This window comes from Leptopilina heterotoma, unplaced genomic scaffold (genome assembly GCF_015476425.1).
Source record: "Leptopilina heterotoma isolate Lh14 unplaced genomic scaffold, ASM1547642v1 Lhet_120, whole genome shotgun sequence".
NCBI lineage: Eukaryota > Metazoa > Arthropoda > Insecta > Hymenoptera > Figitidae > Leptopilina > Leptopilina heterotoma.
The window spans coordinates 1,713,472-1,740,602 of NW_025110838.1; the positions used below are offsets into that span (position 1 = coordinate 1,713,472).

A 27,131-nucleotide genomic window follows, 5' to 3' on the forward strand; every position below is an offset into this window, starting at 1 on the left:
TAATTAAATTAGTGATTTTTTTTAACGAAATAAGTATGTAACTTATTTAATAATATTAGTAACTTATTTTCAAAAATAGTAGTTAAATAGTTATTTTGAGGAGAAAAATGTATCAATAGTCTCATGAGTCCGAGGCCTGTTTATGAATAAAAAATAATCGAGAATTTAAACTCCAAGTTGATTATTAAATTAAGCCTCAAATTTCATAATGCGATTCACACAGCGCTAGCATTTGTAACATACTTTTTATCAGCTTATGCAAATTCAATGTACTTTTCAAACATTAATCTCATAAAATAAAACTATGAGCGAATTCTTTTTAAATGTTGGAAATAGAATTTAATTTTATATTAATTTTTCATTGATGGTTAGATTAAATAGTTTATTGTGTACTGATCGTTGAAATTTCACTTTAAAAAAATCATTTCAAAAATAAATAGAATTTGAAATAAAAACTGATTTATTACATTTATTTATATTTATTTAAAATATTCTTACAATAATATTTTATAAGGTAATATTTTATCAATAAAGAAAGAATAATTAAAACAGAATAAAACTTTATATAAAAATAATAATTAAACTTTATGGGGAATAAAGCAAACATTGAAAACTAAAAAAAGAACAAAAAAAGTATCATATTTGCATTTACAGAGAGTTTATGAATTTCTCAATAAATAAATTTCTTTATTATTAAAAATAAAATTTTTTATTATTTCCTTTTTAATAAAAAAAATTTTATTTTCCATTAGTTTTTATTTTCTAATAATCCCGATTATAATCCATAAGTAACTAATTTTATTTCTCATTAATTACACTTAATGTGATAAATAACTAATAAAATGGATATCATTAATTAATTAATATTTTCAATAAGTAATTGCAACTGCCAATTAAAATTCAATAATTAATGATAATGACCAAATTTCAATAATAATCAATGTTTAATGCACTTTTTTCTCTCTTTTTCTCTCTCTCTCGTGACATTAGCGATGAGATAACGGTTCGCCAGTGATGCTTCATTATGAAAGTTATGAAACTCTGTCTTGATGCGCAAGATAATTTCTTAGGGAAATTATTTCCTAGTGAGTGGGTGCAAATGGCTTCATAAATTTTTACAAGACCAAAAAAAAGGGTGGCGAGTTAATTTTCATAAAATTTTCTTATGATAATGAGAGGAGAGCAGTCGAGCAAAAAAAAAGAAAAATTTTTTAACACTATATAATTTGAAAAACTTTGATTAGGAAAGAAATTATTATATACTAGGGGAACATAGTCTAGGTCGGCCACCTTTTTGACTTTTGTTTATAACTTTTTTTTAAAAATGAATTTGGACAATTGAAGTATATGGTTGGAAAGTCCTGTTTAATAGGAACATTTTTTCTGTACAAAGTAAATTGACAGGTTTAAAAATGAAAAAGTTATAAAGATTTAAAAAAAAAAAAATTTGTAGTCCAGGTTGGCCATTACAGTCAAGGTCGGCCATGTTTAAAATTCAAAGGGCATTAATCGTTAAAAAATAAAATAACATGTTTGGAGTTACGGAAAATTGATTCTTTATTGTTTACAGTTTGTAACTTAATGAAATAACAAAATAATAAAAATAAACAATATAAAAAAATAAATATAAATAAAAAAAAGTTTTGCACTAAAATATTAATAAAATTAAATAAAAATATTAATAAGATGATCAATTATATTATGAGTTATACAGAATTGCAGTTTTTGCAAATGAAGTAGCTCGTCCTCAACTTTGCGCATTTTAAACACATAGTGGCCGACCTTGACAGTAAGTAACATTACCGAATTGTTGTAACCATAAAGAAATACGTTTCGGGATTCGATTTTTTACTTTGTTTTTCTTTCAACCATGAGTCCCACAAATTTTCTGCATACTTGCCTTGACGATTCAATTTGTTTTTTATCTTTTATTAATGGTTTTTCACATGATGCACAAAACTTTTTTTGAGCTTTTTTTGTACCGACGTCACAGAAAACACAATTTTCGATTTTCCGAAAATGTAATTGAACAAAAAGTTAGGTTTCACTAAGACAAGCTTCGACAAAAATGCGCGTAGGTGGCGCTAGTGAACTTGACAAAAAAACGCGAGTGGCCTACCTAGACAGTAGGCCAACCTTGACTACATTCCCCTAATATTAAAATAAAATTTTTTAGCAAAATATTCGACATTACGAAATTGTTTCCCGTTTAATTTTATTTTTTCCCTAATTCATTATTAGGTAATATTATATAATATATACTGATATTAAAATAAGATTTTATATTTTATATTGAGAAAATTTTCTAAATGGGAAGTTTTAAAAGCACACTTAATGATCCTCGTAAGGCTTAATATCACTTTGGCAATAATATTACATTTTACGATAATACCCATTTTCCTTGGGTATGTGATATTAAAAGAAGAAAAAAATATAACAAGAGGGATATTTAGCTCTACAAGACTGTAATTCGTAACAACCGGAGATATATAATTTTTTATTTTTCACAGAAAATCCTTTTACGTCTTAATTTTTATTTATTATTTCTCTTTTTATTTTTTGTCAAAGAAAAAATTATCAAAGCATGTTGGTCGTAATCGTTGAGGCATTAAAAAGCGTAAATTTGTCATGCGTTCGAATCCCGCTGAGGGTAATGACTTTATTTGACAAAAAAAATTACAGTTAATTTTTTTTCTTAAATAAAATTTACATTTTATTGAAATAATCAATTAATAACAACTCCTTCATCTAAAATTTTTATTAATTATTTGGTGTTTTGACAAAAGAATTAAATTAAAATTTAATTTAATTTTAATACAATTAAAATTTTCTTTTAAATAAAATTTAAATTTCCTTGCAGTAATGAATTAGGAACAACTAAAGGTATACAAATTTTTGTATTCAAACACTATACTTTATCATGTTATTTTTTATTAATTATTAATGCACTTTTTTTGTTTATTTTTTACAGAAGAATAATTATAATTTGCAATTAAATTTCCTTCAAAATAAAATTTTCATTTTTTTTAATATTACATCGCTATTAATTTAAATTATTGAATGAGAACTGAATTAAGAAGAAAATTTACATTTTTTTAAATTTTATTTAAATAATATTAACTTAAAATATTGAAACAAAAATACTATTTACAATTTTTTTAGAAAAAATATCAACTAAAATAAGTAAAATTTCATTTTTACTTTAGTTCTTTGAATTTTTATCCAGAGTCTTCTGTTCATTTAACAATTTTCTGTGAAAACTGAAAAATTATATATTTTTATTGAAAAACATTAACGATAAAATCGAATAAAATTTTATTTCTCCGTATTGTTTATTTAATTAGTTAACTTTACGATTTGTTTAATATTAGAAAATAATTTTAGATTAAAAAATTTGTTTACAAAATAAAAAGTTTGGTTTCAAACTTTATTCGAAGTTAAAAATTTGATTTTACAGTAAAAAATTTATTATAATATTTTTAAAAAATTGATATTACAGTAAAAAATTTAATTCGATAGTTAAAAAATTGATTTTATTACAACAAAATTTAATTTAATAGTTAAAAATTTGATTTCAGAATAAAAAATGTGGTTTCAAAGTAAAAATTGCTTTTTAACCCTAAAATTTTTAATTCGAGAATTAAAAATTAGGTTTCACAGTAAAAAATATTGTTAAAAGCGAAAAATATTGTTCAAATGTTATAAATTTGGTTTGATTCTGAAAAATTTTTAAAATTTCTATAATAAGAAATTTTGATTCGAAGGCAAAAAGTTGTTTGTTTTAAAAACTAGTTTGATTCAATAATTAAAATTTTGTTTTGACAGCAAAAGATTTTATTTTCCAGTGAAAAATTTGGTTTTACAATTAAAATATTTAAATATTAACTTAAAATATTGGAACAAAAATACTATTTATAATTTTTTTTTAGAAAAAATATTAACTAAAATAAGTGAAATTTCATTTTTAATTCAGTTTTTTGAATTTTTATTCAGAATCTTCTGTGCATTTAACAGTTTTCTGTGAGAAATGAAAAATTATATATTTTTATTGAAAAATAATTAAGTATAAAATTGAATAAAATTTTATTTATTCGTCTTGCTCATTTAATTAGTTAATTTTACAGTTTATTTAATATTAGAAAATAATTTTACGTTAAGAAATTTGCTTTCAAAATAAAAAGTTTGGTTTCATAGTAAAAAATTTAAATTTACAGTAAAAAAGCTTTATTCGAGTGTTAAAAATTTGATTTCACAGTAAAAAATTTAATTTGATAGTTAAAAATTTGATTTTATTACAACAAAATTTAATTCAATAGTTAAAAATTTGATTCCAGGATAAAAAAATTTGGTTTCAAAGTAAAAATTGCCTTTTACCGGTAAAATATTTAATTCGAAAATTAAAAATTAGGTTTTAGAGTAAAAAATGTTTTTTAAAAGCGAAAAATATGGTTCAAAAGTAAAAAATTTGGTTGAAAGCCAACAATTTGGTTCAAAAGTACAAAATTTTGTTTTATTGTGAAAAATTTGGTTCTATAATAAGAAATTTAATTCGAAGGCAAAAGAGTTGTTTGTTTAAAAAAAATGATTCAAGAGTTAAAATTTTGTATTGACAGTAAAAGATTTTATTTTGCAGTGAAAAATTTGGTTTTACAATTAAAATTTGGTTTTGAATGAAATAATGATAAAATTTTATTTATTCGTACTGTTTATTTAATTAGTTTACTTTACTGTTTATTTAAGTTGGAATTAAAGTCAGTAAAAGTGGATCTTGAAATGAAAAATAAAACCTTATAATTTCAGTAAATTTTATTCAGAATATTAATAAATAAAAATATTACTATCAATTATTAACAATTACTTATTAATTAATATTAATATTAATTTTCGTTTTTCTTTCTCTACTCTCTAAATCTGAATTAGTGCGGATTCGTTTACCAATTTGAATTAGTAACTTTTTTTACTAATTTTTAGTAGTTTTTTTACTAATTGCTAGTAGAAAATTACTAATTCAATTAGTAGCACGAATTTTTTACTATTTCAAATTAGTAAATTTTCTACTAATAATTAGTAAAAAACTACTAGAAATTAGTAAAAACAGTTACTAATTCAATTGGTAAACGAATCCGCACTATTTCATTAGTAGAAAACTACTAATTCAGATTTAGAGAGTATGAAATATAATTGTAATTATAATTAGATATGTAATTATAATTACATACATATAATTGTAATTATAATTAGATATGTAATTATAATTACATAGATAATTTTAATTATAATTGTAATTACAACTCTGAGTGTGAATAATTGTTTTCAAATCGAAGTAACGAAAAAATTTCTTGACTATTAGAAAAAAGGACCAAAACGACCACTTATACGCAGAAATTTTATGTGCCCGTAAAAGTGCCTATATTATACAGACAAGAAGAATAAATATACAGATATATAAAATACAATTCAACACTAGGCTAAAGTTAACTAGAATTTCATTACACTCGTGTCACAATGACACAATTATAGTGAATATTATACGACTCTATGGTCCAATCAGAGGAAATTTCAATGTGTAAGCAATAACAATAGACGTCTTACGATTGTCAATTAAAACCAAACGATCAATCCCTATTGAAAGCTCATTAAATATACGCGCTGCTTTAAAGTGAAATTGTCAACGAGTCAAATACACTTGACACTATACTATATACTATATATATATATGAGTACTGCTACTACTAGTAGTAGTACTACAACAACCCGTGCAGAAATTTTGACCGGGGCCATGGCACTTTGCCCGATCTGGCCGCCCTGTCGGGACCCGGTCGGGGCCATGGGATTTCCCCCGATCTTTTCGCTACCCAGGTAGAATTCCAATACTGACTGCATTTTATTATATTAAAGCTTGTTATTTGATTATTAAAGAATGGGGAGTATTTACTTCAATATTAATGATTATTATTAATATTTTTGTAGTAAATAAACTTTTATGAGTGTCATTAAAAATGTAAATAGTTATTAGAATTGCTTTTATTGGACTAAGTTTTTAAAAAAAATATTTTTCTTATTTTCTTTCATTAATTTAGACAGACTATCTTATTTAAATTAATAATTATTTATAATTATTATTATTGTTAATAATTATTTAAACCTATACTTTATGTAACATTATTAAGAATTATACACAAAACACTTAAAACTAAGACGGAAAAATATCGCACGCACGGGGGACCGAACCCTAGACCTCGAGGACGCAAGTCGAATACACATACCGCATAGCCACGCAAGCTTGGAAGCGACCTCGCTTAAACTTCCTTTTGAATCATGGGACCGTTATATACAGTGTTATCATAATAAATTGACTGTATCATATTTATTTATAGAAAAATTATTAAAAATGTATATATATATATATATATATATATATATATATATATATATATATATATATATATATAAATTAATATGTTTATCATAATAATATGGTAAAAATTGTTAATTTAATTATTTATTCTATATTATTTATAATTTAACTATTTTTTAAAATAATAAAAATTTTTTCATTATTAATAATTCACAATAATACTAAAAATTATTAATTAATAATAATTTATTTTTTTGCCTTAAACATGGAATTTCAATTTAAGTGTGAAAAACAATTAAGAGTTTTTAAGAGTTATAAATGTCAAAAATAATATGTTAATATTATAACCACAAAAAAATTTAACATTTTAGGCAATATTTTTGGTTATCACCATGATAACATCGACAAATGGTTCACCTTCGACAATTGGTGCGTTTGTCCTATTGTTTTAAATTAAAGGAGAATAAATTCTTAAGACATCCCTCGAGGACAATTTTTGAGTTTTTAATTGTTTATAATTTTTATTTTCAAATTTCAATCAAAGTTAACAAATTAACACAATTTTTTAAAAACGGACGTTTATTTTCTTATTCCGTTACTGCACATGCTCTAAATCAGTTCAAATTAATCCAATATTACCAGCAGACAATTAAAAACCCATAAAGTAATATATTTCAATTGTCATAAACAACATTAATTAACAAATAGTTAACTTATGATCCTGTCCAACAGAAAATTTTTGTTGCAAATTTTCTTTTTTACTTAGGTTCTTTTAAAGAATATATGTCTTTTTTGCTTATAATATAACTTATTTAAATATTTAATATTATATATCCGTGGTCTTTTAACATTATCTAAATAAAAAAGTAAACGTGAAAAAAAAATTTTTGGTGGAAAGGAACAAAAATTAACTATTTGTTAATTAATATTATTTGTAACCATTTAAATAAGTTATTTTTTAAACAAAAAGGACACATATTTTTAAAATGAACTTAAATTAAAAAGTAGACGTGAAAAAAAATTTTTTTGGTGGACAGGAGCATAAGTTACATAACTATTTGTTATTTAATATATTGTTTATAACAATTTAAATAAGTTATTTTTTAATCAAAAAGGACAAATATTCTTTAAATAGACTTAAATTAAAAAGAAAATGTGAAAAAAAAATTTTTAGTGGAATAGGAATCAATGTTAACTATTTGTTAATTAATATTGTTTATAACAATTTAAATAAGTTATTTTATAATCAAAAAGGGCAAATATTCTTTAAATGAACTTAAATTAAAAAGAAAAGGTAAAAAAAACATTTTTTAGTGGAAAGAAATCAAAGTTAACTATTTGTTAATTAATATTGTTTATAACAATTGATATAAATTACTTTCTGTTTTATTAATTATATGGTGGTCATATTGTATTAATTTGAACTGATTCAGATCATATGCAGCAACGGAATAAGAAAATAAGCCTCCTTTTTTGAAAAATTGTATTAATTTGTTAACTTTGATTGAAAATAAAAATTATAAACAATTAAGAACTAAAAAATTGACCTTAAGGGATGTCTTAAGAATTTATTCGCCTTTAATTTAAAATAAAGAATACTGAAACCGGTTAAGAATTGTAGGCTGTAGACAGTTTTGAACAGTAAATTGTAAAAAAAATCCCATTGTGCGCTGTTTGTAGATCCTTGGGCAAACCCGGTCTGGTCCTGGTCGGGGCCACGAAGTCGGGGCCAGATCATGAAATCCCGACCGGGGCCAGGGCGGTAATCGGGAACAAAAGTGGCGATTTCTGCACGGGAACAATTACTATAGAGAGAGGCCCAAATTGTCTCTCGTATATGCTAATTTGAATAATGAGATTGAAATTGCTTTCTGGTAACATGTTACATCTGCTAGCGCAATATTATGCAATGAAATAACATGTCGTTGATGTTTTCCGAGATTAGTTTGTCGATCATGCACTTTGAAAGGAAGTCGTCATTATTTGGTGGGTCTTTGGGGGAAACTTGAAATGTATGTGACAAAGGCAGGTTCTTGGGTTTCTAAAGTGCCAATACATTGTCGAAACTAACAAGATTTGTAATGAAGTCTCGCGAACGCACGAAAATTATACGCCCTTCTTGTTGCATATAAATTGGCTTTGTATGCATTTAAACCTTCAAATAATTTATAGACACATATACCGTGGAGAAAAAAAAATATAGACACGTGGGTTCCGAGGGTTCAAATTTGTGACATTTTTTGTGTAAAAGTATTTTTTCTCATTGGAGTAAAAATTTTTTCATTTAATTAAAATTATAATTTATGAAAATTACTCTCTTAGTCTCTAACTCTCTAAGTTAGTATTACACTGAACAAGAATTTTATTTGATTCAAATAACCGATTAATTGACTATTATCAATTAAATATTTACTCGAATCAAATAATATTTAATGGAGTCAATTAAATTGTATTTGACTCAATAATTTCAGTATTAGAAGAAAATATGAAGCAAATACCATTTAATTAACTCCAATAAATATTATTTGATTCAATTAAATATTTAATTGATAATAATCAAGTAATGGGTTATTTGAATCAAATAAATTTTTTTTTCAGTGTAGTAAAAATGTTTACTATAATTTACATTAGTGCGACTGACCTTTTGGTTTTGAATTAAGAAATTTTACTAATAAATATTTATTTCTACTAATTTATTTATTATATTATTAAAAGTTAAAAATTATTTTAATTATTTTATTTAATAATAAATTTATTAATAATTTATTATTCTCTAAATTTGTATTAGTAAAAATAGTTACTAATTTGAATTAGTACATGACATTTTGCTTTTGAATTCGTAACTAATTAAAATTAGTAAACATTATTAATAATTCAAATGTAGAAACTAAGAAATAAAATTAGATAAAGTAATAATTTAAAATTTAAAATAAAATACAGCAAATTCAATAAAAACCAATGGATAATTTTATTCGATATGAGTTTTTTTAACCTGATAGTCAAATCAAAGCCAATTGATTTAAATATTTCATCAAAAAATTTTTATTAAAAAAATTTAATTTCGGCACAAAAAATAGATTCAGAATAAATAGAGAAGAGGGAAAATGATAAAAATTCAGTTGCCTAGTAAACAATTTTAGTTGAGAGGGAAAAATTTGGAATTCCATTATAAATCTAAATTTCACAAAAAAAAATTAGTTTCTCAGTCAAAAAAATGGTTTTACAGTAAAAAATTTGTTTTCAAAGTAAAAGGATTTGGTTTTTGATCAAAAAATTTAATTTCAAAAGTAAAAAATTGATTAAAAAAATTTGGTTTGACAGAAACAAATTGGAGTTCATAGTAAAGAATTTGATTAGAGGGTTAAAAAATTGGTTTCATAATTCATATTATCAAAAAATTAATTTTACAGTAAAAAATATAATTAAATTCGAGAATTAAAAATTTGATTTTACAGCAAAAATTAATTCCAACTTTAAAAATTTGATTTCAAGATAAGAAATTTAGTTTTACAGAAAAAAATTTGGTTACAAAATAAAAAATTTAGTTTTGTAGTAAAAAAAATGGATTTCACAGTAAACAATTTATTTGCTAATTAAAATTTTTATTTTACAGTAAAAAAATTAATTCGAGAATTAAAAATTTGGTAAAATAAAAATTTAATTTTTAAAAAATAAATTTAATTAGAGGGTTAAGAAATTAGTTTCATATTTCATATTAAAAAAAAATTGATTTTACACTAAAAAATTAAATTACATTCGAGAGTTAAAAATTTGATTTTACAGCAAAAATTTAATTTCAAACTTTAAAAATTTGATTTCAAGACAAGAAATTTAGTTTTACAGAAAAAAATTTGGTTACAAAATAAAAAATTTAGTTTTATATTAAAAAAATGGATTTCACAGTAAAAAATTTTATTTGTTAGTTAAAAATTTTATTTTACAGAAAAAAAATTAATTCGAGAATTAAAAATTTGGTTTCGCAGTAAAAAAGTTTGTTTAATAGTGTGAATTTTGGTTCAAGAGTAAAAATTTGGTTTTAGAATAAAAAATTTGTTTTTGATAGAAAAAAATCTGATTCGAAGACAAAAAAAATTGTTTGTTAGTAAAAAATTATATATTTAAAATTTAAAAATTGATATTAAGGTAAAAAATTTAATTAGAGAGTTAAGAATTTTATTTTAAAGCGGAAATTTAATTTTTGTGTTAAAAGTTTGATTTGAAGATAAAAAAAATTTGGTTTTGCAGTGAAAAACTTAGTATCAAAATAAAAAATTTAGCTTCGTAGTAAAAGATTTGATTATACAGTAAAATATTTAGTTCGAGAGTTAAAAATTTTGTTTGATAGTAAAAGATTAATTTTCATAATAATTTAAAGTTTAAGTGAAAAATTTGGTTTAAAAGTAAAAAATTTCTTTTCAGAGTAAAATATTTTGTTTAAAGGTGAAAATTTTCTTTTTAAAGTAAAAAATTTGATTGTATGATACAAAATATGATTCGAAACGAAAAAGCTTAAACGAATCTTTTCTTTATATAAATTCGTAATAAGTTCCCTTCAAGCTCTTTTATCATTTCGCCTGTCGCTCCTTCTATTGTTCTACTGTCAATCGATAACCCTTATTCCGGAACGACTTAATCAGCCGAGTCTGACAATTCGTTTCTCGTCAACGGTCCGCCAATCTGACGCCTTCTTCACGGTAATATTACACAGTGATGACGACGACTATTAGGGGTGGGTGTGAGGGGGTGAGAAAACTTGATATCAGAGTCGTTCAAAACTTTTCCTTCATTTTTACTATATACATTAGGTATTATAATAAATATACAGTTTCTTTGTTCTTCCCTCTGCCTTTTAACATAATTGTCACATTTTCAAAATGATTCTATTATTACTATTTACTTTTTACTTTTTTTTACTCTTTTTATTGTTTTCATTTGTTTTTCTTTTTCACCCTTTGTTTTTCTTATTTTTTTTTTATTTTTATTTTTCCCCCATATTGTTTTTTCCCATTTTTCTTCTATTTTCTGTTTTTCTTTTTTTCCTTTCCCTTCTTTTTTATTTTTTCTTTCATTTTTTTCTCGTTTTTGTATTTTTCTTTTTTTCCCTCTTTCTTTTTTTTCTTTTTTCTTTTTCATTCTATATATTTCGTTTTGTTGAGAATAAACTCAAATATTTTTATTTTCTTTCTATATGAATTTCAAGTAAAAAGTAATAATTCTGTGTCGACGTTAAAAGTTCTTAATTAATTCCACTGTAAAGAAAAAAAAAGAAGCTAATTCGCTTATTTACTGTGGAAAATATTTACTTACTTCTTATTTCGTTGCTTGAGTTGCAATATTCTCGAGAAAATTGCTCCATTGTTATACAATTAATCTTGCGAACATTCGAGAAGAGGGATATCTGAAAAAATTTTTGCAAATTTGCAAATAAAAACTAAACTTCAAAATATGGTTAAATAATTTCTCATTAAATATTTTTTGTACACATTTCGTATTATTATTAATAATTACAGTTTAATTTATAGTTATAATTTAATTTAATTTAATTTAATTTAAATTCATTAAATTTAATTCACTAAATTCAATTCACTATGTTCAATTATAAATTCTATTCACTAAATTCAATTCATTAAATTCAATTTATTTATTTATTTCAATTTAATTTATACTTATAATTTACTTACAATTCTAATTTAATTAATTATAATTTAGCATCTAATTAATATTAATTTGCATCAATAATAAGGAATATTAATTAGTCACTCGATTCCTAATTATTAGGAGTATAAACAAATACAAAATTAGATTGCAATTCGAATTTTTTTCATTTAGAAAACATTTTTTTTCTCCCTATAAATAATTAATAAGGTTAAGTGACAACTTTCCGGCAATAAAAATTTTGCAATTAAAATAAATAATTTAACCTTCGCAAAAAAAGGATGAAAAAAAATTAGTTTATCAAAATACACTCATATGAAAGCAAAAAAAAAATGCAACACACGACCTATAAAAGTTTACTCACTCGTTAACGATCTACAACTTCGACATCAGAAACGCATTCATGAAAGATAAGAGGCAAATGTATTTTTTATATTTACAAAAACTTACACACACACACAATCTACTCATATACCTACAACGATCGACCAAAAAAAAACATTCGCTATAGATGTCACAGCCAGATTTCTCTCTAATAAAAAGAAAAAAAATATCGAAAATTGAAGCAGGAAGAAAATTTTACGACATTTAATCTCTCTTCGATCTAAGCCAATAAGATAGAAAAAAAAGTATTTGTAATATAGGCTGTGATTCTTAGCGAGGGTCGTTCAGTGTTCGCGTATGAAAAAAGCTTTTAAAAAAAAATTCGTTATTATATAAAAAAAAATAGGAAATTTTTTTTTTAATAAAAAAAATAAAGAAAATTATAATATGCGTGTTGTGAATAAATGAGAGTGTAAATGAGATGGCATGTTTATTTTATTCGAAATTTTCCATGCGGAGAATTTCATCTATCGTCATGGTTTTTTACAGCTTTCGTTTTATGGTCGTTAATTGCCTGGCATCGTGCCACTATTATATATTTTTGAAGAAAGCAAACAATAGTTCATAGTTCCATTTTGATAATTCTCAGTGTGCGGCCCAATTTTTTTTTTTTTCTTTTTTTTTTAATAAATGTAGTAAATGATCCTTTATAATATATAAATTCTATAAAAGAAGGAAGATAGGGGGATGATGAAGATTTTCTTAATTACAAACTCAATTAATATAAAGGCGAAAATTAGGTCACTCTACATTCTATAAAATGAAATTTCTTCAATTTTACTTGTGAGAAAAATAAAAAAAATAAACAAAATTGTCAATTATCATTTTTAATACTAATTTGTAACAAAATTATTTTTCTTCTAAAAAATAAAAAAAAAATTATTTTTACTATTTTATTATTATTTTTATAATGGTAGATAATTCCCTACACAGTAATTATTGATGTTATTATTATTAATAACATTATTTTATAATTATTCTATATCAGTTTTTTTTTCATCTGACACTGTTATTTTAATTATGAAAAATTTTCCAATTGACTTTTAATTAAAATTTACAGAAATAGCGTTAAATAAAAAAAAAATACTTCATAAAATTAAATTCATGTAGAGTGGATTTTAAATATTTCGATAATAAAAATGATTGAACAAATGTTTTTTCTACTCTTTTAACATAATGAAAAAGTAATTTTATAAATTAAAGTTCCAGGGATTAATATATTGTTTGAAAATTGATAAAGTTTCTTGTTTCAATTTGTTAAATAATTTTCATACCAGCGTTTCGAAAAAAAATTAAAAATATAATTAATTAGATATAAAGGGAGATTTCAATCAAATCTGATTTGCAGATTTTCAATTTAAAAAAGTTTGATAGTCCGTTTTATTGACACTTATTACGCTCATAAGATACTGAGTGTAATTTCAGTTTAATATCCAACAATTTTAAAAAAGTTCGAAAGCTTTCAAGCCACAGTAGGTACTTTTACTACTTTCTTTTTTTTCTCCTTTTTATTTTCCCCTTCCTTGTTTACACACCGCTGCAATCTTCTACTTCCATTATAGTTTTTTTTCCTTTTTTGAAATCTTTCATTCTTGTTTACCCCCCTTTTAATCCGCATTTTTATTTCGTTCTCTTATATTTAACACAACGGAGATAAAAAAAAAATTCGCTCATTACTTCAGGGGAAGAAAATAAATATAATTATAAATTATAATAGTAAATTAATTATAAATAAATATGATACGTTCTTAGAGAAGGAACTTAAAGAAGAAAGATATTTTGAGGTTATGTTTGTATTTTTTTATCTCAATTAAAAGATTTCTGTGTTTAATTTAAAACTAAAATCAGTTTTTCTTATTTATTTCAGGTGTAATGAAGAATTAAACGAGTGATTTTTATTGAGAGTTGATCCTCTTTGTGTATTTTTGGTTAAAAAATAACAAACATAACCTACACAGTAAAAAGTAAATCTTAATTTAAGAGCTGCCTAAAATTCAACACTGTCTGCTATAATGTTAAAGGATACGAAAAACGTGCGTAAATTCAACATTGACTGTCTTAAAAATGTTGCATCTTAATTTAAGGCAGCTTTCGTGCCTTAAAATAAGATTTTCTTTTTACTGTGTACAATTTTTTGATTCTTTAAATAAAATAAATAAAATAAATAAAAATTTTAACAACAAAATTATAATGTAACAAAATTATATTTCGAATTTCCTGGGGAAAAAAATGTATTTCTTCAATTAAAATAAAAAACAAAAATATACCGTAGACTTCATTTTTAACTTTAAAAAAAGCAACAAAAAAAATAGAGAAAAGAGTTGACAAAAAAACAAAAAAATCTGTAATTAAAATTAACGCTTCTGTAAATCCTTTGTGAAAAGCTGAAAAGCTGGGAGGGAGAAAAAAAATGGTAAATCTCTGTGTTCGTTGAATATCAACAAAAATTGAAATTCTTGACAGCTCTTGTGACTTCTCATATAATATCTCGCGAAATGGAAATGTCACTATTCCTTCAGCTAGTTCGACTTTATATCCATATAAGTATGCAAAAATAAAAATGTTTCCTCGTTTTCTTTTTTTATTTTTATCGGAAAATCAAAATCTCATGACAATAGAATTGACTTTATGTGAAAACGTACAGTTGAAAAGTGGAATAAAGAGAGAGAATGGAAAAAAAATTACGACAGTAAATTCGATTGCGATTATAGAGATTTTTTTTAATAATATTTTTAGTTAAAATAAGTAAGCTATAGAATATTTTTTTGATAATGATGACAAAATTTTTCAGTTTCATTTCTTATTTTGCCGAGATAAATATTTTTTAGTATTAAATTCAATTGAGGCACTTAAAAATCACTTGACATAAATTACATTTAATATCAATTACACTTGACATAAATCTCACTTTATGTAAATTTCATTTAATATAAATTACATTTTATATAAATCACACTTGACATAAATCTCACTTGAAATAAATCACACTTCACATGAATCTCACTTAATATAAATCTCACTTAAAATAAATCACACTTGACATGAATCTCACTTAATATAAATCACACTTGACATAAATCTCATTTAATTCACTCTCTCATTTAATATAAATTACATTTACTATAAATCACTTGACACAAATATCGCTTAAAATAAATCACACTTGACATGAATCTCACTTAATATAAACCACACTTGACATAAATCTCACTTGAAATAAATCACACTCCACATGAATCTCACTTAATATAAATCTCACTTAAAATAAATCACACTTGACATGAATCTTACTTAATATAAATCACACTTGACATAAATCTCATTTAATTCACTCTCTCATTTAATATAAATTACATTTACTATAAATCACTTGACACAAATATCGCTTAAAATAAATCACACTTGACATGAATCTCACTTAATATAAACCACACTTGACATAAATCTCACTTGAAATAAATCACACTCCACATGAATCTCACTTAATATAAATCTCACTTAAAATAAATCACACTTGACATGAATCTTACTTAATATAAATCACACTTGACATAAATCTCATTTAATTCACTCTCTCATTTAATATAAATTACATTTACTATAAATCACTTGACACAAATATCGCTTAAAATAAATCACACTTGACATGAATCTCACTTAATATAAACCACACTTGACATAAATCTCACTTAATATAAATCACACTTGACATAAATCTCATTTAATAAAAATTACATTTACTATAAATCACTTGACACAAATATCGCTTAAAATAAATCACACTTGACATAAATCTTACTTAATATAAATCACACTTGATATTAATTTCATCGTCAAGTGAGATTCATGTCAAATGTGATTTATGTTAAATGAAATTTGCATCAAGTGTAACTTTATGTCAATGAGATTTATGTCAAATTAAAGTTACATCAGGAGACTTTTATGTCAAGTGAGATTTCTGTCAAGTGAAATTAATGTCAAGTGAGATTTACAACAAATAAATTTTATATCAGGAGTGAGATTTTTGTCGAGTGAGATTAATGTCAAATGAATCAAATAAAAAAATGAGATTTTTGTCAAGGGAGTATAATGTCAAGTGAGATTTATGCTGAAGAAGATTTATGTCATAACATTTTTTTGAAGGGAGTTTTATGTCAAGTTAGATTTACACAAAATGAAATTCATATCAAGTGAGATTTCTGTCAAGTGAAATTAATGTCAAGTGGGATTTTCAACAAATAAATTTAATATCAGGAGTGAGATTAATGTCAAATGAATTGAATATAAAATGAGATTTATGTCAATGGAAATTATTTTTACTAAATATTTTTTGTCCCCATAAATATTTCCTAAGGAAATTGATATTAATATACAACTATTGTTCTCATATGCATACATATTATAAAGTAAATGGATTAAAGTAAATTCACGCGCTTGTCAGTTACTAATTGGCTTTAAACTAGACTTGTTTAGCTAAAGGGAACAAGATAAACAGCTACTCGAGGAAGTCAAGAAACCTAATTGTACATCTGCACCTAAAATGCTCATTATAATTCTCAGACCTCTATCCCCTCTTTTCTCTCTCTCTCTCTCTCTCTCTCTCTCTCTCACTACCCTTCAACATAACGCGTGAAACGTTCCCGAGGAGTACTAATGAGAGTTGTTTGTGTCAGTTCACTGCACTAACATATCTGTTCACTATCATCTCACAAGAAAGTAAAAACAGAAATTTTTTTTGCAATTTACCTTCTATCACACGCCTCAAAAAGTGCAGTTTAATTTTCCTCTCTTTCAAATGACAAAGGAAATTATTATCCCTTTTTTTGTCCACTTTCTTCTCAATTTTTTTTTCTTTTTTAATTCCACTTAACGAACGAATATACAAAAAAATTTTTTTCTTTCATTTCTTTTTCGATTTTGCAATTTTTAATGTTCAGTTTGGCTCAAACGATTTGTAATTTCAAAATTATTTATTTATAATCAATCTTTATAATTTATAATTTATGATAAATATTTATAATTGTTATTTATGATAAATATTTATAATTGTTATTTATGATAAATATTTATAATCAATTTTCATAATTATTACTTTAATTACTATACATAATTATTATTTATAATTTTTTCTTAGAATTACTATTCACAATTATTATTTATAATTTTTACTTATAATTACTGTTTATAAGTATTATTTATAATTACTATTTACAACAAATTAAATTATTTTCACAGTAACATTTTTAGTTAAAAAAGTTTTTGAAGAAGAAACTGGAGGTTTCATCACTCCACTTGAGAACGCCAAGATCGACACTAGATGGCAGGCGAAATTCCAAGAAACTAAACTGCCATCTAGCGGTGACCTTGGCGTTCGCAGGTGGAGAATAGCATCTCCATAATGAATCTCAAAATTTTCGTCAATATTCGTAATTCTACAATTATTTATAATCAAAAATTGACAATTAATATTAATAGATTTAAATTTTAATTTCTTAAAAAAAAATTTTTTTTTTAATCAGATTTGCGGAAAGAAATGAAAGATTGGAAAAAAAGGTGTTGGAAAGCAAATATCATACAGGAATTTATGCGAAACAGGTGTGTTAACTAATATGGGGAGTAAATAGAATGAAATATATTTTCAAGGGGTTAGAAGGAAATTTCGTGAACTAATCTAATAACGGGATAGACGATGTCTTGGTTCTTACGGTCTCTAATTTCAATATGTCATCCGCACGTTTCGAGTTGGTTGAGCAAAGTTAGGTGTGCATGGCTTGACTTCCGCTCAGGATGTCTTTCAAGTTCACGCAAAGACCAACTGGTTTGCGGCTGTATTTGCTTAAATTAACTTATCTGAATAATTCAGACCAAAAAGCAATTAACTTTTCACTTGGCTAAACACTGTTAAAGTGCTTTTCCTGGTCTCAATTTATACACACATATAATTATAAAAGCTCTCAATTTCGATCGATATATGTGTGTATATATATACATATGTATATCGCCGTCGTCACCATCCACCGTCGCTGAGCTTCAAGAATTTCCACGTTTCTCTCTTAAAAAAAAATAGAAAAAAACCTTGTTAACTTTGATTTAAATTTTTTTTCTCTTTTTAATATGTCGACTCAATTTTCATAAAAATTTTAGGTGAATAAAAATCGTATTCAATGTAAGAAAAAAAATATTTTACAAGAAAATATCTTAAAAGAAAATATTGAAGTATATATAAAAACAAGTAATTAGGTGTAAAAAGTTATTGAAGGGTAGAAAAAATTTTTAAATTGATACTTAGGTGTAAAAAATATTGAAGAGTAGAAAAAATATTTCAGTGTAAAAAAATATTTAGTTGCAAAAAAATATTTGAGCGTAGAAAATATATTTAAGCATAGTAGAAATATTTAATATTGTAAAAAGAATATTTAGGTGTGAAAATTATTTAAGAGTAAAAAAAATATTCAGACAAAAATATTTATGAGTAAAAATATTTGAGAGTAGAAAAAATATTTATGAGTAAAAATATAATTAGACGAAAATATTTGAGAGGAGAAACAATACTTAAGAGTACCTAAAAAAATATTTAGACAAAAATATTCAAGAGTAGAAAAAATATTTATGAGTAAAAAAAAATGTTAAAGTGAAAAAAATATAAAAAAAAAATATTTAAGTGTAAAAAGGCGCAAAAAATATTGAACAGTAGAAAAATAGACTTGCAAGAAAGAAAAATTCCAAACAAAAATCAAAATCTTTTCCCATCTTCCTTTGAAAATCTAGAAGAGATTTTATGTCCAAAAAAATTCTCATAGAGAAAAAAAAGTAAATCGTGATATAAAATGCTTTTTTAAAATTTTTTTTTTTTAGTTACAACTCCCGTGAGTGTAATGAACCACCGGTTGAGCGAATCTCGCGTACGTGTAATCGATGCCAGGCTATTATCTCGACGAACAGCAATGATTTATTACTGCTTTGTTTCCAAATCTGTCTCTAAGCTATATAAACGTCTCTTTTCCGCTTCGCTTTTGCTGCTGTTGCTTTTCTTTTGACTACTATTATAATAATAAAAAAATGCAAAAAAAAAAAAAAAAAAATTGAAAAGAAAAAGAAAATTGAAAAAAAATTCTTTTCTATCTCATGCATTATTTTTCTACACACTTTTGTATTCTATACTGTTCTTGTATACTATCCACGCGTCTCAAGCATACTAAGTATCAATAACACCTTGTACACATCACACTCACACACACACACGCACAACATAAGCATACCAATCTTTGTGCTGAATCTCGTTTCAAGGAGGATTCCCTTTTTTCACACATCATACTAAAAGGAATGAAAAATTTTTTTTTTATGAGTAGGATGAAAATTGAAAAATTTTTTTTTTTTGTTGAATTTAATATTTTATATTAAATATTTAAAACAAATGGAAAGTTAATTTAATAATTTAGTTTAGTTTGTATTTCTTATTAAGTGTTTTAAAATGATACCTTAATTAAACAAATTTATGAAAATCCAAAGTCTTTTATTAAATTAAAAATTGTAAATTTATTTATTTTCAAATTATTAAAATTAATTTGATTAATTAAGGGCATTTGAAACTTGATGACGTCACACATGCTTTGCACAAACTGAAACGTCATCAAGGTTCAAATGCCCTTAATTTAAAATTTATAATTTAAAAAATTGTACCCTGTGTACTAATTTTAAAATTAGTGAAATTTTATTGATTAATTTAATTTTAATATTATAATTTAAAAAATTAAATTCTAAAATTACGTTTAAACAAATTTTATTTACGAAAATTAAAATTTCTTTATTAAATTGTAAAATTCAAAAATTGCATATTTGTTTTTAAATTACAAGATTTTCTAATTCAAAATTATTGTTAATTTTGATTGTTCTTTATAGTCTGTAAAGAGTTTTTAGCCCGTCTGTTATATTAAATAAATGAATAAATCTAAAATAACAGTAATTTAAATTATTAATTAAATTAAAAAAATTTTTTTTTTAATTTAGTTACCGATTTATTGAAATTTTTTTATTGAATTAAAGTTTAAAAATTTTTATTTATTTTAAAAATATAAAAGTCGATTTTTGAATGTTTTTTTATGTTGTTTATTTTCAATACTAGTACAAAAAATTAAAAGAGCGGAAATAAAATGTTGTATAAACAAAGAAATTGTTGAAAATGTTTTTTTTTAATATTGAGATTGAAAATTCGAAAAATTTCCCTTGAACAAATGAATAAAAAATAAAAAAAAAATTGGAAAAATTGTTTTGTATGAATTTTGTATTGTTTTTTAATTAAATTTTTTACGTGTAGCTTTTTTTAACAAAAAAAATTGAAACGGAAATAAAAATCTATTTATTACTTTCAATTTATTGTGAGAAATTTTTTGAATAATTAAAAGAATCGTACTAGAAAATTAAATATTTTGAATTCGATCCAATTTGAAATTCTAGAAATTAGAAATAAATTTAAGATTAAAAAAAAATTAGTTATTTAACAAACAAATCAAAAAACATTTGACACTTTCTTACTCCATTTCAGCTCATTTGCAATCAAATGAATAATTTAATATACATGTTTGCTTGCGAAATTTGTAATCAATGTTTATGTTATGCTAATTGAAATATTTAATTATAATCAAATAACCCAATTTAGAATCAATGGAATTCAAATGTAAGTAAACAATAGGCAAGTGTGACACCTGGTAATGCCCCAAAATTATTATTTCATCCTTGTGGTCGTTTAGAAAAAAAAAATTGCAAAGGAATTATTTAGAAAACAGTTTTTTTTCAATTAACGGAAATTAAATTACATTGACAACTGAAAATTGTACTTTTAGTTTGATTTAATTTAATTATTGTAAATTCACTCCATCCCTAAAAATTTGAAAAATACAATTAAATTATTAATTTGATTTATTAAATTGCAGGTTTATTTATAATTTAGGAAAGAGGCTAATTTAAAAAAAACATTAATAATTTAAACAGGCAAAAAAATGAAATACAAACAAAAACAATATAGTTACTAGAAAAATTATCGTTGGTAAAAAATTCTTGTTTTAATTAATTTTGTTAAAATGTGAAAAAAATCCATTGAAACAGAAGAATGTGGAAAAGGTAAAAAAAAATATTTCTTCCACTGAAAACAGAATACATTCATTTAGAGAATATGGGAAAAATATTCAATTTCCTGATAAATATATGTAACATATTGCGTACAAAAATCAGAATGATAAATATTTTTTTATAAATTTTTTTTTATATAATAAAATTACCTATGCAATAAAAAAAATTCCATAATGCTGTTCAAATATTTTTTAAATATAAATTTAATAGAAAATTGTATAGAATGAAAAATTGAAAATTCAACAATGCTTTGAAAATACGTTTATTGTTTAAACATAGGTAATAAAAAATTGTATACAGTAAAAAATTAAAAATCCAACAAAGCTTCAAAAATGTTTCTTTTATATACACATAATAAAAAATTGAATACAATGAAAAATTAAAAATTCAATGTAGCAAAATATTTTTTTTTGTACCAGCATCATAAACAATTGTATAGAATAATACATATATTAAAAATTCTATAATAGTAAATATTTATTTAGTTTAAATATAGGTAAAAGAAAATTTAATTCATTTCCTTTAATTATAATAAAAAATTGTTAATAGAAAATAAAATACTAAAATAAAATAATGGAAATAAAAGAAATAAAAAAATAAAAAAAGAATTAATGCTTTGACAGTCATTTATAATATTATGTACTTGTACAAAAATTTATGACCGACAAATCTGAACTATTGTTTTCCACTCATATTCGTATAATGATATATATTCTCCTCGGGATACAGTAACACCCAGCGAATTGAAAATTGTAGTTCGCATAACAGCGGATTTTGAAAGAATAGCTCAATATATAGATATAATACTCGAGTAACAATTCCGTGTTGTTGTTGCCTGGAAACACATATTACACAGGGACTTTATATCACGAAGTAGATGTAATATATTTTCCGGATGCAAAAGAAGCTTTCACTTCAGTGAAATGACGTTCGAAGTTCAATCTCCTCCATGTCGAATATTTATTCACGAAAACGAAATCGATAACAAAACTTTTAAGAAAGGAGCTTTTCAAAATATATCCTCTCTGAGTGGCTTAAAAATTTCTTCAATTAACTTGAAAACGTTTTCCACTATAATACCGTAACATTATCTTCTATTTTTCAAATTCCAATGTCAAATAATGTAGCTAATAATGCTAACTCTCTAAAAAGGAAAATTCCCTTTAAATCCCTTTTAAGTTTATTATTTAACCGCCAATTGTTTTTCTACGCCTCTTCTTTTATTAATTAAGAAAAATTATTTGCCGTAGACCCATAAAATAGCGAATCAAAATAAATAATAATTTTTGAAAATAAAAAATTTATTTAAAAAATAAGAAACATTTTTTCATCTTTTATTTCATTTAATATATAGACGGGACAAAAAAAAATTTACTTTTTTTTTCAACTACATCAACAATATACTTTTTTCTTTTAAATAAAATTTATTAAATGAAAATAAATTTGTGCTGAATTTTAAATTTATTAAAAAATACATATTTATTTTATGTTACATTATCATTTTTAAAAAATTCATTCATACCATGAATATTTAATTTCGCTTAATTTATTATTGATTTGGGTAAACGCACCAGGTGTCGCACATATATATGTCATATGTTTTCAAATAGTTTGGGGAAACAATTGAAAAATACACTATTCTCTATATTTCCACTAATTAACGATATTGACCTCGTAATTTTGAATTAGTAATAATGACTAATGGCTTTATTGTGAATTTGTCTAATTTGCTCTAGTTGTAATTGTTTATTTATAACAAGCAATTAAAGTAAATATAATGGAATTAACAATACAATATATACAATGCAAAAAATTATGCTCAATTTAAATTGTTATTTAATATTTGAAATTAATTATTGCTTATTAGAAAGTTATAATTAGAACCGCCTGTTCTTAGCCACGAAAAAATAGAACTGCCACTTGAGAAAAATTTATAGTAAAAAAAATTTCTCAATTTATTTAGTAAAAGGTTTAGATAATTTTACTACGAATCATTGATGATAAATTAATTTATGAATTTTGATAGTACTAACAAAATACTTTCGTATTTTTTTATACGAATTTTACTACGAATCATTGATAATAAATTAATTTATGAATTTTAATTAGTACTTATTTTAATTTTAATTTTTCAACAAACTAATTTAAAAAACAAAGACCAAAAAATTATGAAATATCGAAATTATTCCATTTTTCTTATTTAGATGTTTTAAAAGATTTTTCATTTAGTTCATTTTTATTCATTTACTTCATATAGTTTACATTTTTTCATATTAAAAATTAATAGTGCATATTCTTTTGCCTGAATCGTATAAAAAAAAATATATAAATTTTGTATACATTAAAAAAAAACTTCAAATGGATCGAATTCGAAAAAATTTTAATAATTGATAATATAGAAAATTGTTTGTAATAATTATTGTAAGCAATTGACGTAAAGGTAATAATAAATTACTTATTGAATTCTAATATTCAAATACAATAAATTATTGTAAAAGTAAAACTAAAAAAAAAGTAAAAGTACTGTAATATAGTTATTTTTACTTTTTTTATTAAACATTTTTTTTAATTAGCTGAAAAAAATCGTCAAATTAAAAAATTAACATTCACACACCAATTAAATGAAAAATGAAACGATAAATAAATATTGAAAGGAAAATAATAAACATTTTATTTTTAAATAATAATTTCCATATCTTGGACATTGTTATCGTTAATCATCATTAATTAAAAAATTAAAAACTCACATTTTCACATTCTTTTCACTTCTGGAAAATAAATATTGTTGCGAGAGGCAAATTTGTATTAAAAAATTAAAAATAGATTGAAATTAAAAATTTTTGAAACTGAACGAAATTAAAATTGATAAGTTATAAATCAAAAGAAATTAAAATTTAAAAATCATAAATTAAACGAAGGTAAAATAAAAAAATTTGTAAAATAAAGGTAAAATTAAAAAATCATAAATTAAAAGAATATGAAAATTTTTCAAATAAAATAAACTAGAATTAAAAGTTGTCAAATTAGAAAATATTGAAATTAATTTCAATGATAAATAAAATTAACGAGTAAATAAATTTTCCTGGTATTTTCTATTTTTATAACAAAAAAATTTTTACCAATCGTAATAAATTTTTTTTATTCAAGTCAGTATTTACTTTCCAAAGATTAAAAAATAACACAACATGAAACATTATTTGCTGAGTAAAATCGCATGTGCCCTCTGTTTAAATCAATTTTTCAACTCTATATATATATATATATATGTATACATATATTTATTTATAAAAACATATCTATGCAATTTCAAAAGCTTTCTTCACTGTGCTATTTTTCAGTTCATATTATATGTATAATTTTTCTTCACGGATATCTAATAATCCAACTTTTTATGCTTCGTCTTGTAAGCGGCTGATCTATTTTGAGTTCTCTATATTTTTTTGGCACTTGCCAAAGTAATTTTAATATATAATATATTTATTATATTCTCTCAACGGGCATTATGTTTGTAACACTTGAAAATTTTTTTCGTATCTTTGCGTCACGCATATACACTATAATATTATAATTTTTATGTTGGTGTGTTTGCTGTACTATCGGCACCAAGAATGTTGCGTTTATTTAATATTAATTATTAATTATTAATTAATTATTAAATATATATATTTGATTATTTCTAATTATTATTATTATTCATCTTGTCACGTTTATCGCTTGGTAAATAAATGTTGGCAGTGTGCTAAAATTTGAATATATTATTATAAATTTTTTTTTTTTCATCAAGGAGGCACACAGAAATGAAAACACAGAGAAAGAGGAAAAGAAACAGTATTTTAAAGGTAAAAAAGGTATTTTTGAAAAAAGGGTGAAAAAAGTACCAAAAAAAAATAGAAAAAGTTCAAAAAAAGGACAAAAAAATACTAAAATGCAATATTGAAGATAAAATGAGATAAAATGTAAAAAGCATGAAAATATCGTAAATTATTTCCAGCGATTTTTATTTATTTATTTTTTTTTTAATAATTGAAAGAAATTATTTATCATTGGGTTATTGCAGTCTCTGCTCTTTGTACGCGAACCTGATGAAGAAAGGTAAAAAATTAAGGACGGATCGATCGCTTTCATAATTTCCCCTAATTATAACGTGTTTTTCATTGAATTATTCATTATTTCCTGCCACGGTTACTGTCAAGCTTCAATCTTTTTTTTTTTGGAGGGGGGCTTCAAAAAATTAATGAATTCATACCCCCTTCCCAATTTTTTTCACAAGTTCTACTTCAGACAGCATTAAGTGTGTATCAAAGAAAGGTTTAAAATTTCCAAATCATTTTATATTGAATTCTAATATTTTAAGGATTTTTCAATATTAATAATAATAATAATAATCATTATAGCAATTAATGTGCTTCTTTCACATTTTCAAAGTCATCCAAAAGTTTTTTTTATTTCTAATTTAAATTGTATGAACTAAATTATTTGAGAAATAATTATTTTATAAAGTATTAAATAATTACTAAATATAAAATATTTAATTTTTTTTGATTATTTTATGCATCTTTACGTAATTTATATACAAAATAATGTAATTTTTATATGAAATTTTAGATAATTTTTTATATCTATAGATTTTTATACATAAATTTCAACGTAATTTGTATACAAATTTTCGTATAATTTGTATAAAATAATTTCGTATAATTTATATAAAGTAATTTTTAAAAATATAAAAATTTTTACATATATTAATATATATATATATATATATATATATATATATATATATTAATTTAAATATATAAATTTTTATCCAGCTTATAATTAATCTTTATATAATTTATACAAATTTTTTTCTAATTTAGAATAAAAATTATCATATAAAATAATATTAAACAATTGTTATTAATAATTATTATTGTTTAAAAGAGTATAACGTTCTCTTGGTAAATTAATGATTTATCTTGAAATTCTGATATAAGTTATATCTTCGGGTCTAATTTATTAAATAATTATTAATGAAGGAATGAAACTAAGTTTACTGGTTGATTCAGTAACTTAAATGCTGTGAATTCCCTCAGAAATATTGTTATTGTCGGTTTGCTAATAACCTAATTAACAAGTTGCGAATTATTCGATCTAATGAATAATAAAATAAAAAGTATCAATTAAAAAAAAGTTACAATTAAAACTATTATTTTATGATTATTACCATTCATTGAACATTATTAAAAATAATATTTAAAAGATAACATTTATTCAAAAATATTCTATTGTATTAAATAAATAACTATGAATTATAAATCCTCAATATTATATATTATTACTATGTAAATTATAAAATATTGTTATAAAATATAAATTTATATTGTAAATTTATAAGTATCGAAAATATAAACTGTAAAAAATATCAATTAAAGAAAAAAAAATTATTAGTGATGTAAAGAATAAAATTCACTGCAAGAGCTCTCAAGCAAGACTGATTTTCCGCTTGCGAACGAGCACTACTTATATAGAGGATGAAGTGGAAGAGTGGGGGAAACTGCACCGGCTCGTCTGATTGGCGCGCGCTCTTTCCCTCATTCGGCGCGAACTTTAAAATACAAAAAATTGT

At 23.0% G+C, this 27,131-nt stretch overlaps 1 protein-coding gene across 3 annotated transcripts in view; it reads left to right on the forward strand.

Annotated features, from left to right (window-relative positions):
* The window catches only part of LOC122510668 (neuronal acetylcholine receptor subunit alpha-7), a 344,417-nt gene that overhangs the window by 254,924 nt on the left and 62,362 nt on the right, over positions 1-27,131 (forward strand). The window lies entirely within an intron of this gene.